This window comes from Zingiber officinale, chromosome 7B (genome assembly GCF_018446385.1).
Source record: "Zingiber officinale cultivar Zhangliang chromosome 7B, Zo_v1.1, whole genome shotgun sequence".
Taxonomy (NCBI): Eukaryota; Viridiplantae; Streptophyta; class Magnoliopsida; order Zingiberales; family Zingiberaceae; genus Zingiber; species Zingiber officinale.
In genome coordinates this window covers 38006234-38022241 of record NC_055999.1, presented here as the reverse complement: position 1 = coordinate 38022241, position 16008 = coordinate 38006234, and the positions used below count along the sequence as shown (strand labels likewise).

The window sequence follows — 16008 nt, the reverse complement described above, 5'->3', positions numbered from 1 at the left end:
ATAAAGTTTTATCCTTGGCGGATAAATTCTATGTAACACCCTTAAATTTTCTCTCTTCCAAAAGAGCAAAAAAAAATAGAAGAAGAGAAAAAAATAAAAATATATGCATAAATGACCTGGGCTAGGATTTGAACCCTAGACCATTGATCTAAGATGGGTTTAAGTAGTCATTAGGGTGGTGGTAAAGCATTACATTGGAAATAGGAAACTATTCATTATATGTTGATTATGTGTGAAGAGATGCTTCAACTTCCACATATTATAAAAGGGAATGGAAGAGACCAAAACCTAACTTTTCATTTCCTCTTCTCCTCCCTAGCCGAAATTTCCTCTTCCCCTTTCTTTTTAGTTTTCGGCCAAGAACCGTAGGGTTCCAAGTTTCTAAGTTCTTCAAGAGGAGAATCTAAGAGGAGAGTTTCACAAGGATTAGTACGCGCGTGAAGGTGACTTGGAGATTAAGGCATACAAGAGAGGATTGTCTTTCCTACACCCTATAATAGTAAGATATAGCGAAAGGATGTAAGTACTACTCACCTGCAGTATGGGTTGCTTCGATGATGCAAGTTATGATTTGTTTTATACATGTTAAAAAAGATACATGTTGTGATATGTTTTATGCATGTTAAAGAAGATACATGTTATGATTGTAAGAGGCCCTCTAAAGTTTTGGGATTAAGAGCATGTTTGGAGTATTTTGAATTGCTTCCCATTTAGTTTTGGGGCTAAGAAGCATATTCAAGTGCCCTAAAGTGCTTCCTTATAAGTAGGGGGATTAAGCGCACATAAGGTGCTTGTTTAAATGACAAGTAAGTGTGAGTATAAGAAAGCAAAAGTACTTCCCTATAAGAGTGGGGGATTAAGCACACATAAGGTGCTTGTTTAAATGACAAGTAAGTGCGAGTATAAGAAAGCAATATTTAAAAGAAAGGAATTTACTTTAAAGTGGCATGTACTGGACACAAGGTCCATGGGTGGGCTCCTAGATCACCCCTAAGCCCTAGATCACCTAATAGTATTTTAATAGGTTCAGGATTAGCTACCTCGGATCTTATTAAAGATGCGTGCAAAGTGGTACAATGTCGGGCCCAAGCAAGGTTATTATTATTTTCACTAGTTATGTAATATAAAGTTTTCAAAACTCATTGTTTGTCTTAGTGGAAGCCTTCCTAATTTTGAGAACTGAAGTTATAAAGTGTAGCATTGATGAATTCTATAGTATGGCATGTTTCCATTACATGTTTACATTACTAGCATGGTTTTAAGTTGATGTTTTACATGATAAACCTATTTAAAAATGCATGTCATGTACATATTTCTGAATTATGCATTTTAGCATGAATTACTGTCAAGTGCAAGTTTTGTGTTTTCCCTAAGCAGTTTTGAAAAGCATGTTCCCTTTATAATGCTTGTTTTGTGAGTAGATGGTACTTACTAAGCATCCGCTTATAGATTTGCATTTCCTTATATTGCAGATAAAGGTAAAGGAAAGCTCGAGTAAGAGGAGGCAGTAGGAGCGGTGTTTTGTGGTTGTGTGTGACGGAATAGTGGAAGAAGATCTTGGAACTTGCTAATGCATGGAGGGTGTTAGATCTTGGTGTTGATGTATTTTCTTATCTAATACTTTATGATGAATTTATCAGTGTGGAAGTAATTAGATTGGCAAAGAGGGAAGATCTAGGGTCTCCTTAAAAAGGGGAGGACCCCTCTTCAAGCAATGGAAGAGAACCCTAACCCAAGGATGAGTACAAAGGTGAGAACAACCCCTTTAGTAGAGCAGGGTGTGGCCCCCACATGGCCGTGTGGGTTCACATGGCCTCAGACCCCTTCCTCTAGGCCAAGGTGACACGGTCGTGTAGGTTCACACGGCCTCGGACCCCTTTGTAACGACCACCCTTCTTACTATACTATACTACTCTCTAAGGATGACCGTTACTTAACTACTAACTCTACTTAACCGGTATGATCGAAACCACGAGGAGTCCTTACCGAAAAATTTCGACAGAGTCTCCCCTACACCGGTGACCATAAACTGAGATACATAAAATATATACTTCAGCCACAGGCGGCTGGAACATGTATCAAACACCCATGCAGTTTAATAAGAGTCAAAAACTATAATATCTACTTATTACATAGAACCTCATCACAGCATGCAATCTAAAACGTGAATAAACTCATTAAAACATGAAATATAAAATACAATCTCAAATGATATAAACCATAAAGTACGACTCAATTCCCCAGATCTCTCCCACAGTTCTGGCATCACACACCATCCGCACCACCTTGTCGCCTTCCTTGCTAAATCTTTTCCTTTCCTTTATCTGCAGTAAGAGGAAATGCAATCTATAAGCAAAATTTGCTTAGTAAGCGCTATCTAACTCACAAAAACACGAATATGCATGTATACAAGAAGAACTAGAAACTGTATGCTCTAAAAGAAAATAAAACATAAACATAGCTGCTCATGTTAATCTAATAGCAAAAGAAAGCTAAGGAATCTACTCATGTAATTCTAATAGCTAATCATGCTATACAAGGATAAAACTATATCCTGGAAGATAAAGCTAATCATGCTAAATAACTAACTAAGAAACAAATAAAACTAATACTGCATGCTTCAAATTAAAAGAAACTAAACTTGCTTACTCTAAGCATAAAGGGAGCTTATTTCATTTGTTTCAAAACTTATACTTTATTACTTTAAAATAATAATCAACTTCTCTTGGGCCCGGCATTGTACCAATTTGCACGCATCCTTAATATGAGTCGAGGTAGCTAATCCCGAAACTACTAAGGTACTTCTAGGCGATCTTGTGCCTAGGGGCGATCTAGGAGCCCACCCAATGGACCTTGTGTCCGGTACATGCCAATAAAAGTAAAATACTTATTTTCTTTTTAACTATAACTTCCTTATACTTGTTATTCTTTAATTCTCTTATAACAAAATGCCTTGGCATTTATTCAAACACTTAGTGTGCTTTTAATCCTAAACTTCTGGAATTTAGGATCAAATTTAAGACCTTGGTCTTTTCTTACTTATAACTCCTCATAAACCTCTAAACAGATTTATTGAAATCTAAGGCTGAAAACTACATATTAGCTGTTCATGCGCCTAAGGTGGCAAGGAAACTAAAACTAGAATTAATTAAATCTGCATACTAAATCTGCATAAAGGAACTCAAATCTGTATCCTAGAATGAATGGTAACAAGGAAGTATACCTAAACCACATGTTAGAATAAAGAGACTTAAATCTGTACACTTGAATGAATCAATCTAGAAGCTAACACGCAAGGTAGAGAGTGAGAATAAAGTCCAACACCTACAGCATAAATTCCGTAAGCATATTTATTAAGACAATTTTCAGCTGAAGCATGCGGACATGTGGGGGAGCTGTACTGTAAATCAGCATATAGTTTATTTTATGTAACTACTCTTGAAAGAAGCAGCTAAGGACTTGTACACATGAAAGGAACCCGAATCTGTATCTGCCTTTGCTAAAGGTAAAAGACAAAACTAAATCTGCACTTGTAAGGGCTGTTCATATCCGGAATTTACAACCAGATTTTGAAACTGAACTTCCAAATCACCAAACTGTGCAGGCTTGTTAAACTACAAGGAAACCAAACAATAGGGCTGAATCTGTTACAGTAGGTTCCAAAGCAAGGAAAAGAAGACTAATTCCCTAACAACATAATCGGTTACAGCAGGTTCCAAAAGCAAGGAAAAAGTAGACTAATTCCCTAACAACATAATCGGTTACAGCAAGTTCCAAAAGCAAGGAAAAGAAGACTAATTCCCTAACAACATAATCGGTTACAGCAGGTTCCAAAAGCAAGGAAAAAGTAGACTAATTCCCTAACAACATAATCGGTTACAGCAGGTTCCAAAAGCAAGGAAAAGAAGACTAATTCCCTAACAACATAACCAGTTACAGCAGGTTCCAAAAGCAAGGAAAAAGAAAACTAATTCCCTAACCTATACGACCTTTCCCTTCTCCATTCCCTTTTGAGGCTCACGGCAACGACCTCAACACCAACTCCTTCCAGCATACATCACAGATAACAACAGGAAAAAAAACAAGAACTTGATAGCTACTGTAACGACCACCCTTCTTACTACTACTACACTCTAAGGATCACCGCTACTTGACTACTAACTCTACTTAACCGGTATGATTAAAAATCACATAGAAACTCTACCGAAAAATTTCGGCAGAGTCTCCCCGGTACCGGTGACCCCAAACTGGGATACATAACATGTATACTCAGCCACAGGCGGCTGGAACATATAATTTCACAACCACGCAGTATAATAGCACAATAAAAATATGAAACTACTCTAGCAATGGCAAACAACCATATCACTCCAACAATAGGAGGTATCAAACTACAAATGCGGAAATAAACTCAATTACAATCTCAACTTCATCATAGCATTAAGGAGAAAAGAAAAGGAAACATAACAAATCTTAAACTAAGTGAGTTCTTTAGCTAAGTCTCAAGGATCTCCATAGTCCACACATCACACACCGTCACAGCATCTCCTTGTCGCCTTCTTCCTTATACTTTAGCTTTTCCTTTATCTGCAGTAGGAGGAAATGCAGTCTATAAGCATAAAGCTTAGTGAGCGCTATCTACTCACAAAACTCGATATGCATGTATATAAATAAAAACATGCTAAAACTGAGTACTAACATGTAAAGCTACTCATGCTCATAAATAGCAAAGAAAACAACTAACTGAAAAGCTAACATGTATAGCTAATCATGCTCATAAATAGCGAAGGAATCATGCTAACTGAAATACTAAACATGTATAGCTAATCATGCTCATAAATAGCAAAGGAAACATACTAACTGAAATACTAAACATGTACAACTAATCATGCTCATAAACAGCGAAGAAACTAACTGAAAAGCTAACATGTAAAGCTAATCATAGAACTATCATGTGTATCAATAAGAAACTGAACTGATACATTAGCTGAACTAATTAATGCTAAACTGAGTCTAACTTGTATTCACATAACTAATTTGTGAAGTTTGAAAACTATTTACATAATAGATCAAAATAATAATCATGCTGCTGATGGGCCCGGCAACTGTACTTGCTGTGCGCGCATCCCTAACTAAACCCGGGATTGCAAGTTCCGAGTCTAGTAGGGTTTACTAGGTTATCTAAACCTAGGGACGACTGTGGGAGCCCAACCCAATGGATATCTAATCCAGTACAGTGCCACTGCTGAAAATAAAATACTGATTTCATAGCTAATTTTCTTATCTTGCTTTTACTAGGTTATCTGAACCTAGAACTAGGTTATCTGAACCTAGAGGCGACTGTGGGAGCCCACCCATTGGACCGTAGTCCCATATAAGCTGAAGCAAGACTAAATAAGTGGTTTTAAATGCTTCTACTGCATTAACTAAGCTATTAAAATGTCTACTGTAGCATTATATTGAGCTAAGCATTTTATCAAGCACCTGGTGTGCACTAGAACACACCCTACGTACTGAAAATCTGTATACAAAGCTTAACATAAATCTGCATATTAAGCCTATCAAAATCTGCATACTTTACTTATAAAATCTGCATGCTATAAAAATAGAACTGCTCATGTTATTCCAATAGCAAATAGGAAACTAGAACAACTTAAGCATGCTGTGAAAGTAAAACCAATTCAACTACTAGGCATGCAATAGAATCTAGAAAATAAAGGAATCATTGCTGCATGGAATTAACAGTATATCGTGCTTCATCAGGAAATACTAAACAACAATGAAAGGAACTCAACTAAGTTCTGCATTTGCTAATAAAAGCATGCTTATTCATATCCAGCAAATAGCACAAAACAAAACTAATACATGCTGGAATTAAAACCTTTATAATGCTTGTTTCAATGATATAAATGAAATATCAATCTACACATGTACAAGACTAAATTCAGGACATGCATGCTATAACAGAACATAAGCATCAAGCAAATAAATACCTTTAAGCATGCTATAACAGAACATAAGCATCAAGCAAATAGGTCCCTAGCTACCCTATTCTATAAAGCATGATCTGGAAGCCATAGGAAAAATCCGAATACAAAGGAAGGAACTAAAACTCAACCTTAAGCTTAAAACTGTTCATGCTCGAAACATTAGTTAGGGCATCCAAAAACCAAACTTAATCATGCATATTCTTCCTGTAAGACTCACGGCAGAAAACTAATGGAACCAACAATCTAAACTAAAGGCGAAACTGAAATGCTAAATCAAGGAATCTGGAACACATGTAGAATAGCACTAAAAGCTAAACTAAAACTGAAGGCTTAATACTAGGGCTGGAAAATCTAACAACATGCTAGAATAAAGAGAGATTACAATCTGCTGAACTGGAAATAAGAAACTTGAAAACTGAAGCTAAAAAAAACTAATCTCCAACTAAAAGTTAGGGTTCGGATGGAAGTAAACCTAAGCACAACTGAAAATTTAAAAGGAACAGTTTGCCAACTGATGCTAGGATTCGGATCAAGAAGAAGGATCAAAGTTCATTCACTTGCATAGCACTAACGGAAAGGAACAGAACCGAATCAAGAAGGAACAAAATCCACAAATCTCCACAACCTAAAATCCGAAAACCATGAAGATAAATCGAAGTTCGGAACAACTCCTACTGCAGGTGAGAAGCAACTCACCTAGAGCTTCTTGCACTTACTACCGAGAAGAAGGAAAGGGGAAACTTTTTAGGGTTCGGGCGGATCCTCTCGGCAACCCTTTGTGTTCCCGAGCTTCTCTTCTTCGAGACAACCACCGTGGATGAAGACTAGCCGGAGGGAAGCTTCGCCGGCGCCGGGATCTCAAGACCTAGCTGTCTCTAGGTTTTCCGCCGAGGTTGCGCCGTCGCGAGGGAGAAGAGCGAAGAGGGGTTTTCGGGAGGAATTGTTTTGGTTTTTGGAAAATCAAAACCTAACTCCCTTTCTTATACTCGGCTTTAATCACAACTATGCTTTAATATCAATTTTCTCCATATTGGATTGACAAAGTCCGTGTAGCTCAGCTGGCTGGGCCGGATTCTGCTTGGGCCGAGGAGCTGGGTTCGAACCCCAGCCTCTACAAACTTATTTTTTTTTTCTTTATTTTAGTTTATTTTTAAAACTTATTCTCCTTGGTAAAAATACCAGACGAACTCCAAAAATTGCATAAAAATACTCTAAAAATTTCTAAAAATCTCTAGAATATTTCTATGACATTTCTAAATATTTGTAAGGGCTTTTAGAACTCGAAATAGGGAAAATTGGGTCGTTACAATTCTCCCTCCCTTATAAAAAGTTCGTCCTCGAACTTAGAATAATTCTAAATATATTTCTGTCTCATGCGTCTCCACGCTCCCCTAGTAACTTTCTCGTGCTTCTGGTTCTACCAGATGACTTTTACTAATGACACTTCTCTGTTTCCTAGTCTCTTGTTTGCTCTGTTCACTATCTGTGTCTGCTCGCATAGCTAAGATCCTCTTGGATCTACACTGTCTGAGGCTGAATCACTTGGCTAAGGTCGTGAATACACTTCTTTAGCATGGAGACATGAAATACATTGTGTATTGCTGACATATCTTGAGGTAAGTCTAGCTTGTAAGCTACCTTCCCAATTCTCTCTGTGATCGGGGTAGGGTCCTACGTATCGAGGACTTAACTTGCCCTTTTTCTCTTGGGTTCTCCGATGTACTCAAACTGTGCTTCTGCTTCAGGTTGGAATACGACTTTCTGTTTACGGCACTCTATGGAGGCACCGTATCCGATCAGGAAGTTCATTCCAAATATGACATCGTAGTCAGTCATTCCTGAACCAGTGCGTGGATGCCATAACTTCTCCCGAAGGTAATGTTATCAAAACTGACTACTGAGTACCTCCGGAGGGTATTGCTAACTTTTCGGCAAATGCCCTGGCTATATAAGAATGGGTTGCCCAGTATCGAATAAGACAGTGCACTATACTGAAAAATGCTAATACGACCCGTGACAACTGTCGAGGCATTGACTACGTCCTCTCTAGTGAGTGAGTAGATCCTCGCATTCGCCATCGCTGAGGGGCTTCTAATCTGCCCTGGCCGATAGGTGGACCTTCTAGAGCGGACTGCATCTGATATAACTGAGCTGGCTGGCCTGCATACTGAATCTGCTGTGGTGAGGGAGACCGGTCTTGTCCTGGCCATGTGCCCTTCTTGTCCACATTCAAAGCATCCTCGTGTGCCCTTGCGACAGACCCCAGGTGGAATTTCCCACAAGTAGCACACTTTGGATAACTGGGTCGCTTGCTAGATGGTCCTCCTTTTGGATCACTCCCCGATTTGCGCTTCTGTTGGAGTTCTCTTTCCAGTTAGAGCTGTGGCCTTGCTGTTTTTGAGTGTGAGAGTTTCCTTGGCCTTTGGACTCGAGGAGTCTTGCTTCTGCTGTTCTGATAATGCTCGTGGTCAAGGCACTGCTCACTAACTCCTCCGTGGTTTGTGGCCTATGTATGCCACCGGCCACGTTCACTGCTATCTCGGCCTCGGCGTCTTGAGCATCAACCGGATTCGTTCCTTCTGGCCGACTAGCTCGGGCATGACGAGCCAACCCTGTTGAATTTCTTGGCTTCCTCAATTGAAAGGTTGCTCGCGAAACTCCGTGAACTCGTCGTAGTGGCGGTTTGTGACCCGCGTGTGAAAGAACTCCTCGAAGAATTCTTTCTCAAGTCATCTGATTCATTGGGCGCTCGCTCGACTCTCTCCCACCACATACGTGCATCCAGGCCGAAGGAGGCACACTTCACCTTCTCTCGGCGGTCCGAAGCTCCATCGTGCTCTCGGTGTTTTGAACCAGCTTGAGCATCCCACGGTTGGTGCCCGAGAAGTTCTCGGCTTGATTCGCCACCTGGATCGGTAAGCCTCTCTCGCTTCGGAGCTACCTGCTGGTCGGATGGTGGAACCTCTATGAATCTTTGGGGTCGCTAGGTTAGGTTCCGGGGTGAGTTTCTTCTGATTAGCCTTTAAGGTGGCTATCTCCTGCTCTATTCAGAATCGAGCCACTAATCTGAAGGTCCGGGAGGCACCAACCGCCTCTTCTTTGGGGCTCGATGGTGGTGCTTGGGCGTCCTCGTGCCATTTCTAAAGACATGAAGGCACATAACTAATCTAATCACGTTTAACTAGCTACTATAAATATGTTAGAGGCTATCACACATAAACATGCTATAATTATTCCTAAACATGAAAGCAAGAAACATAAATAGAGTAGAGGTATTCTTACTTGGAAGACGGCAAGGCTGATGCTGATGTGTGTGATGCTGGAGAATGGGAACTGCTCTGATACCAACTGTAACGACCACCCTTCTTACTACTACTACACTCTAAGGATCACCGCTACTTGACTACTAACTCTACTTAACCGGTATGATTAAAAATCACATAGAAACTCTACCGAAAAATTTCGGCAAAGTCTCCCCTGTACCGGTGACCCCAAACTGGGATACATAACATGTATACTCAGCCACAGGCGGCTGGAACATATAATTTCACAACCACGCAGTATAATAGCACAATAAAAATATGAAACTACTCTAGCAATGGCAAACAACCATATCACTCCAACAATAGGAGGTATCAAACTACAAATGCGGAAATAAACTCAATTACAATCTCAACTTCATCATAGCATTAAGGAGAAAAGAAAAGGAAACATAACAAATCTTAAACTAAGTGAGTTCTTTAGCTAAGTCTCAAGGATCTCCATAGTCCACACATCACACACCGTCACAGCATCTCCTTGTCGCCTTCTTCCTTATACTTTAGCTTTTCCTTTATCTGCAGTAGGAGGAAATGCAGTCTATAAGCATAAAGCTTAGTGAGCGCTATCTACTCACAAAACTCGATATGCATGTATATAAATAAAAACATGCTAAAACTGAGTACTAACATGTAAAGCTACTCATGCTCATAAATAGCAAAGAAAACAACTAACTGAAAAGCTAACATGTATAGCTAATCATGCTCATAAATAGCGAAGGAATCATGCTAACTGAAATACTAAACATGTATAGCTAATCATGCTCATAAATAGCAAAGGAAACATACTAACTGAAATACTAAACATGTACAACTAATCATGCTCATAAACAGCGAAGAAACTAACTGAAAAGCTAACATGTAAAGCTAATCATAGAACTATCATGTGTATCAATAAGAAACTGAACTGATACATTAGCTGAACTAATTAATGCTAAACTGAGTCTAACTTGTATTCACATAACTAATTTGTGAAGTTTGAAAACTATTTACATAATAGATCAAAATAATAATCATGCTGCTGATGGGCCCGGCAACTGTACTTGCTGTGCGCGCATCCCTAACTAAACCCGGGATTGCAAGTTCCGAGTCTAGTAGGGTTTACTAGGTTATCTAAACCTAGGGACGACTGTGGGAGCCCAACCCAATGGATATCTAATCCAGTACAGTGCCACTGCTGAAAATAAAATACTGATTTCATAGCTAATTTTCTTATCTTGCTTTTACTAGGTTATCTGAACCTAGAACTAGGTTATCTGAACCTAGAGGCGACTGTGGGAGCCCACCCATTGGACCGTAGTCCCATATAAGCTGAAGCAAGACTAAATAAGTGGTTTTAAATGCTTCTACTGCATTAACTAAGCTATTAAAATGCCTACTGTAGCATTATATTGAGCTAAGCATTTTATCAAGCACTTGGTGTGCACTAGAACACACCCTACGTACTGAAAATCTGTATACAAAGCTTAACATAAATCTGCATATTAAGCCTATCAAAATCTGCATACTTTACTTATAAAAATCTGCATGCTATAAAAATAGAACTGCTCATGTTATTCCAATAGCAAATAGGAAACTAGAACAACTTAAGCATGCTGTGAAAGTAAAACCAATTCAACTACTAGGCATGCAATAGAATCTAGAAAATAAAGGAATCATTGCTGCATGGAATTAACAGTATATCGTGCTTCATCAGGAAATACTAAACAACAATGAAAGGAACTCAACTAAGTTCTGCATTTGCTAATAAAAGCATGCTTATTCATATCCAGCAAATAGCACAAAACAAAACTAATACATGCTGGAATTAAAACCTTTATAATGCTTGTTTCAATGATATAAATGAAATATCAATCTACACATGTACAAGACTAAATTCAGGACATGCATGCTATAACAGAACATAAGCATCAAGCAAATAAATACCTTTAAGCATGCTATAACAGAACATAAGCATCAAGCAAATAGGTCCCTAGCTACCCTATTCTATAAAGCATGATCTGGAAGCCATAGGAAAAATCCGAATACAAAGGAAGGAACTAAAACTCAACCTTAAGCTTAAAACTGTTCATGCTCGAAACATTAGTTAGGGCATCCAAAAACCAAACTTAATCATGCATATTCTTCCTGTAAGACTCACGGCAGAAAACTAATGGAACCAACAATCTAAACTAAAGGCGAAACTGAAATGCTAAATCAAGGAATCTGGAACACATGTAGAATAGCACTAAAAGCTAAACTAAAACTGAAGGCTTAATACTAGGGCTGGAAAACCTAACAACATGCTAGAATAAAGAGAGATTACAATCTGCTGAACTGGAAATAAGAAACTTGAAAACTGAAGCTAAAAAAAACTAATCTCCAACTAAAAGTTAGGGTTCGGATGGAAGTAAACCTAAGCACAACTGAAAATTTAAAAGGAACAGTTTGCCAACTGATGCTAGGATTCGGATCAAGAAGAAGGATCAAAGTTCATTCACTTGCATAGCACTAACGGAAAGGAACAGAACCGAATCAAGAAGGAACAAAATCCACAAATCTCCACAACCTAAAATCCGAAAACCATGAAGATAAATCGAAGTTCGGAACAACTCCTACTGCAGGTGAGAAGCAACTCACCTAGAGCTTCTTGCACTTACTACCGAGAAGAAGGAAAGGGGAAACTTTTTAGGGTTCGGGCGGATCCTCTCGGCAACCCTTTGTGTTCCCGAGCTTCTCTTCTTCGAGACAACCACCGTGGATGAAGACTAGCCGGAGGGAAGCTTCGCCGGCGCCGGGATCTCAAGACCTAGCTGTCTCTAGGTTTTCCGCCGAGGTTGCGCCGTCGCGAGGGAGAAGAGTGAAGAGGGGTTTTCGGGAGGAATTGTTTTGGTTTTTGGAAAATCAAAACCTAACTCCCTTTCTTATACTCGGCTTTAATCACAACTATGCTTTAATATCAATTTTCTCCATATTGGATTGACAAAGTCCGTGTAGCTCAGCTGGCTGGGCCGGATTCTGCTTGGGCCGAGGAGCTGGGTTCGAACCCCAGCCTCTACAAACTTATTTTTTTTTTTTCTTTATTTTAGTTTATTTTTAAAACTTATTCTCCTTGGTAAAAATACCAGACGAACTTCAAAAATTGCATAAAAATACTCTAAAAATTTCTAAAAATCTCTAGAATATTTCTATGACATTTCTAAATATTTGTAAGGGCTTTTAGAACTCGAAATAGGGAAAATTGGGTCGTTACAGCTACTCTTACTGCAGTGAGTAAGCAACTTACATCGTTGTTCTTAGACTTACAACCGAAGGAGGTAGGAGGTTCTAGGGTTCGGAGACTTGCAACTCTCAGCCTCTTTTTGTGCCCGCGCGTTCACCTTGCCGAGAAAAGATCGGATCTGTGAAGAACCCGCGGAGAAGGGTGCTCGCCGGCCGCCGGAGTCACCTAGGCACTTGCTGCGTTTTCGCCCGAGAGAGAAAAATCGCCGTCGCTGCGAGGGAGGAGGAGTGGGATCGAGAGAAATTAATTCCTCTCTTAACTTAACCTCTTTTTATAACCTAGGGTTATTTTTAGGTTCCAATTATAGCTTAATTACTATTTGGTTCAGGTTTTACTAAGAAACTCTCGGCTGGTCTGTTGGTTAAACGAACCTCTACTTAACCCGAGGTCTACGGTTCAAATCTCGGTTTGGACGTTTTTTTGTCAAAACTTCTTTCATTTAGTAAAAATACCAAACGACCTCCAAAAATTGCATAAAAATACTCTAAAAATTCCAAAAAATCTCTAGAATATTTTAAAAGCATTCCCAAATATTTTTAAGGACATTTAGAACTCGAAATAGGGAAAGTTGGGTCGTTACAATCGACGCTCACTTGGCTACCAGGATTCATAAACTCTACTACTTAGCCTGGAGGTCTAGAGTTCGAATCCTAGGGAAGGCAAAAAATCCACTGCCAGGGGTGGAAAGTCCTAGTGAGTAACGGCATGGCTAAAGGGTCGTCGGTCGACGACATTAGAGGTTGCCAAATGGGCCGACGACATAAGGGGCCGCCAGTGGGCCGCCGCAAGGGACGCCTGTGGGCCGCCGCAAGGGACGCTAGTGGGTCGCTGCAAGGGCCACCCAAGAGGTCAAAGGGCCGGGTCGTTACAATAAAAAGCGTCTTTTTATTGTAACGACCCGGCCCTTTGACCTCTTGGGCGACCCTTGCAGTGGCTCACTATTACTCACTAGGGCTTTCCACCTCTGGCAGTGGATTTTTTGTCTTCCCCAGGATTAGAACTCTAGACCTCCAGGCTAAGTAGTAGAGTTTATGAATCCTGGTAGCCAAGTGTGCCGCTCACTTGGCTACTAGGATTCATAAACTCTACTACTTAGCCTGGAGGTCTAGAGTTCGAATCCCGGGGACGACAAAAAATCCACTGCCAGGGGTGGAAAGTCCTAGTGAGTAACGGCACGGCCAAAGGGTCATCGGTCGATGACATTAGAGGTCGCCAAATGGGCCGACGACAAAAGGGGCCACCAGTGGGCCGCCGCAAGGGCCGCCCAAGAGGTCAAAGGGCCGGGTCGTTACACTCTTCCTCTCGGCCAAGGTGACACGGCCGTGTGGATTCACACGGCCTTGGACCTCTTCCTCTCGGCCAAGGTGACACGATCATGTGAACCTCACACGGTCGTGCCCTATGCCAGTAGGGAATGGCTTACACGACCGTATGGCACACACGGTCATGCCCAATGTTGGCCTCAGCAAGGCTACATGGTCAGTCATCACCACACGGTCATGTCATGCTCCTTCTCGAGTAAGGTTACACGATCAGTCATGTTGGTTAGTCCTAGGAATATTGTACCGGTTCCCCTGTACAAAAATTTTGTATAAGTCCTGAACCTTTCCTAACAACCTATTGTGTTCTTTAGAAATTAAATTCAGAATCACAAACGGAACTTAACGTTATTGATTCCAAATTTAATTTATCTGTTCTTAGAGGTTTAGACTTGGATCGCAAATGATACTTAACATTATAGATCCAAATCCACCTATTTTACAAATTCAATTAAATATTTATTTCGAAAATCGGCTCCCAGGTCAAACATGGCAAGACACTTGGCCTTCTTGGGTATGGGAACATCCACCACTGCCTCAACAAAGCCTCTTAATGAAATTCAATATTTAATTTCCTTATATAACTCTAGGTTTAATCAAAAAGAATAATTGAATCACAAGATCGAAAAATAAAAGAAACACAAATTTGAAACAAATCCAAACATCTAGAATCTCTAGCCTCTTGTGTTTGATATTTCAAAATCCATACAAAGAAAAAACTAGTATGATGCGGAAAAGAATTACTATTTATACCTTTCTTTGTTAGAAAAAACCTCTTGATCTTCTATCGTATTCCTCTTCTTATCTTGGATGTTGTGTGGGCAATGATCTACCAAGATGAGAATCCAACAAGCCCTTCTTCTTCCTTCCAAGTTTTGGCCAAGCAATTTTCTCCAAGAAAACCAAGTCTCGGCTACCAACCAAGCTCCAAGGAAAACTAGGAAACAAAATCCTCCTTTCTCTTCTTCTTCTCCAAGCTAGATCCGGACACCAAAACAAGCTCCTTGAGATTGATGAGGTTCGGCCACAAAGGAGGAAGAAAAGGAGGAGAAGATGCTATGACCGGCCACCACCAAGGAGGAAAAGAGAGAGGAAAAATAGAAGAGAGTTGTCACCCATGAAGGCACCCCTACCCTCTCTTTTATAATCCTTGGTCATGGCAAATAAGAAAATTTAATTATAATTAAAACTCCCTTTATTTTCCTTGCCATTGGTTAATAAGGAAATTTTAATAAAAATTCCTTTTAACCCCTTCTATGGCCGGCCACCTTAAGAGCTCCAATTTAGGCAGGTTTTAAACACAAAATTAAAACTTCCTTATTTGTTTCCAGAAATTTTTAAAATAAAAATTTCACTATAAATTTTCCCTTCATGGTTGGTTATAAAAGGAAATTTTATAAATTAAAATCTCTCTATTAAAACATGTGGATGATTTCCAAAGAGGAAAGTTTTCTCTAAAATTAAAATCTTCCTTTCAATCTACAAATAAGGAAAGATATCAAATCTTTTCTTAATCTTTTGTAGAAACTTATAAAAGAAAATATTTAATTTTTACACTCTCTTTTTAAATCATGAGGATGGTTTCATAAAAGGAAAGTTTTATCAAAAATTAAAATCTTCCTTTTAACTACAAATAAGGAAAGATATAAAACCTTTCTTTTAATCTTTTTGTAGAAAACTATAAAAGGAAAGATTTAAACTTTTAAAACTCTATTTTAAAACCATGAAGATGGTTACAAAAAAAGAAAAGTTTTATCAAAAATTAAAATCTTCCTTTTAACTACAAATAAGGAAAGATATCAAACATTTCTCATAATCCTTTGTAGAAAGCTATAAAAGGAAAGATTTATAATTTTAAAACTCTCTTTTAAAACCATGGTATCCACATAAGAAAAGATTTTAAATAAAATCCTTTTAATCTCTTGTGGCCAACCCGCCTAGCTTGAGCTCTAAGCATTGGCTGGCCACCACAATGGCTCAACCTTTTGGCTTTGGCCGGCCCAAGCTTGGACTCCAAGCTTGCTTGGCCAGCCACCTAAGGGTGGGTAGGAAGTGGGTATGCGGTGGGTATAATTCTCTATATACAAGAGGCTACGATAGGGACCGAGAGGAGAAATTAG

General features: G+C 39.4%; 1 long non-coding RNA gene across 1 annotated transcript; it reads right to left on the bottom strand.

The window, feature by feature from the left end:
* Positions 1–2094: 2094 nt before the first annotated feature.
* Positions 2095–6964, bottom strand: LOC122005684. Its single transcript, XR_006118461.1, has 3 exons — positions 6687–6964; positions 4535–4587; positions 2095–2324 (listed from the first exon to the last, which is right to left on the bottom strand). It is a non-coding gene; the product is annotated as an uncharacterized LOC122005684 (long non-coding RNA).
* Positions 6965–16008: the final 9044 nt, after the last annotated feature.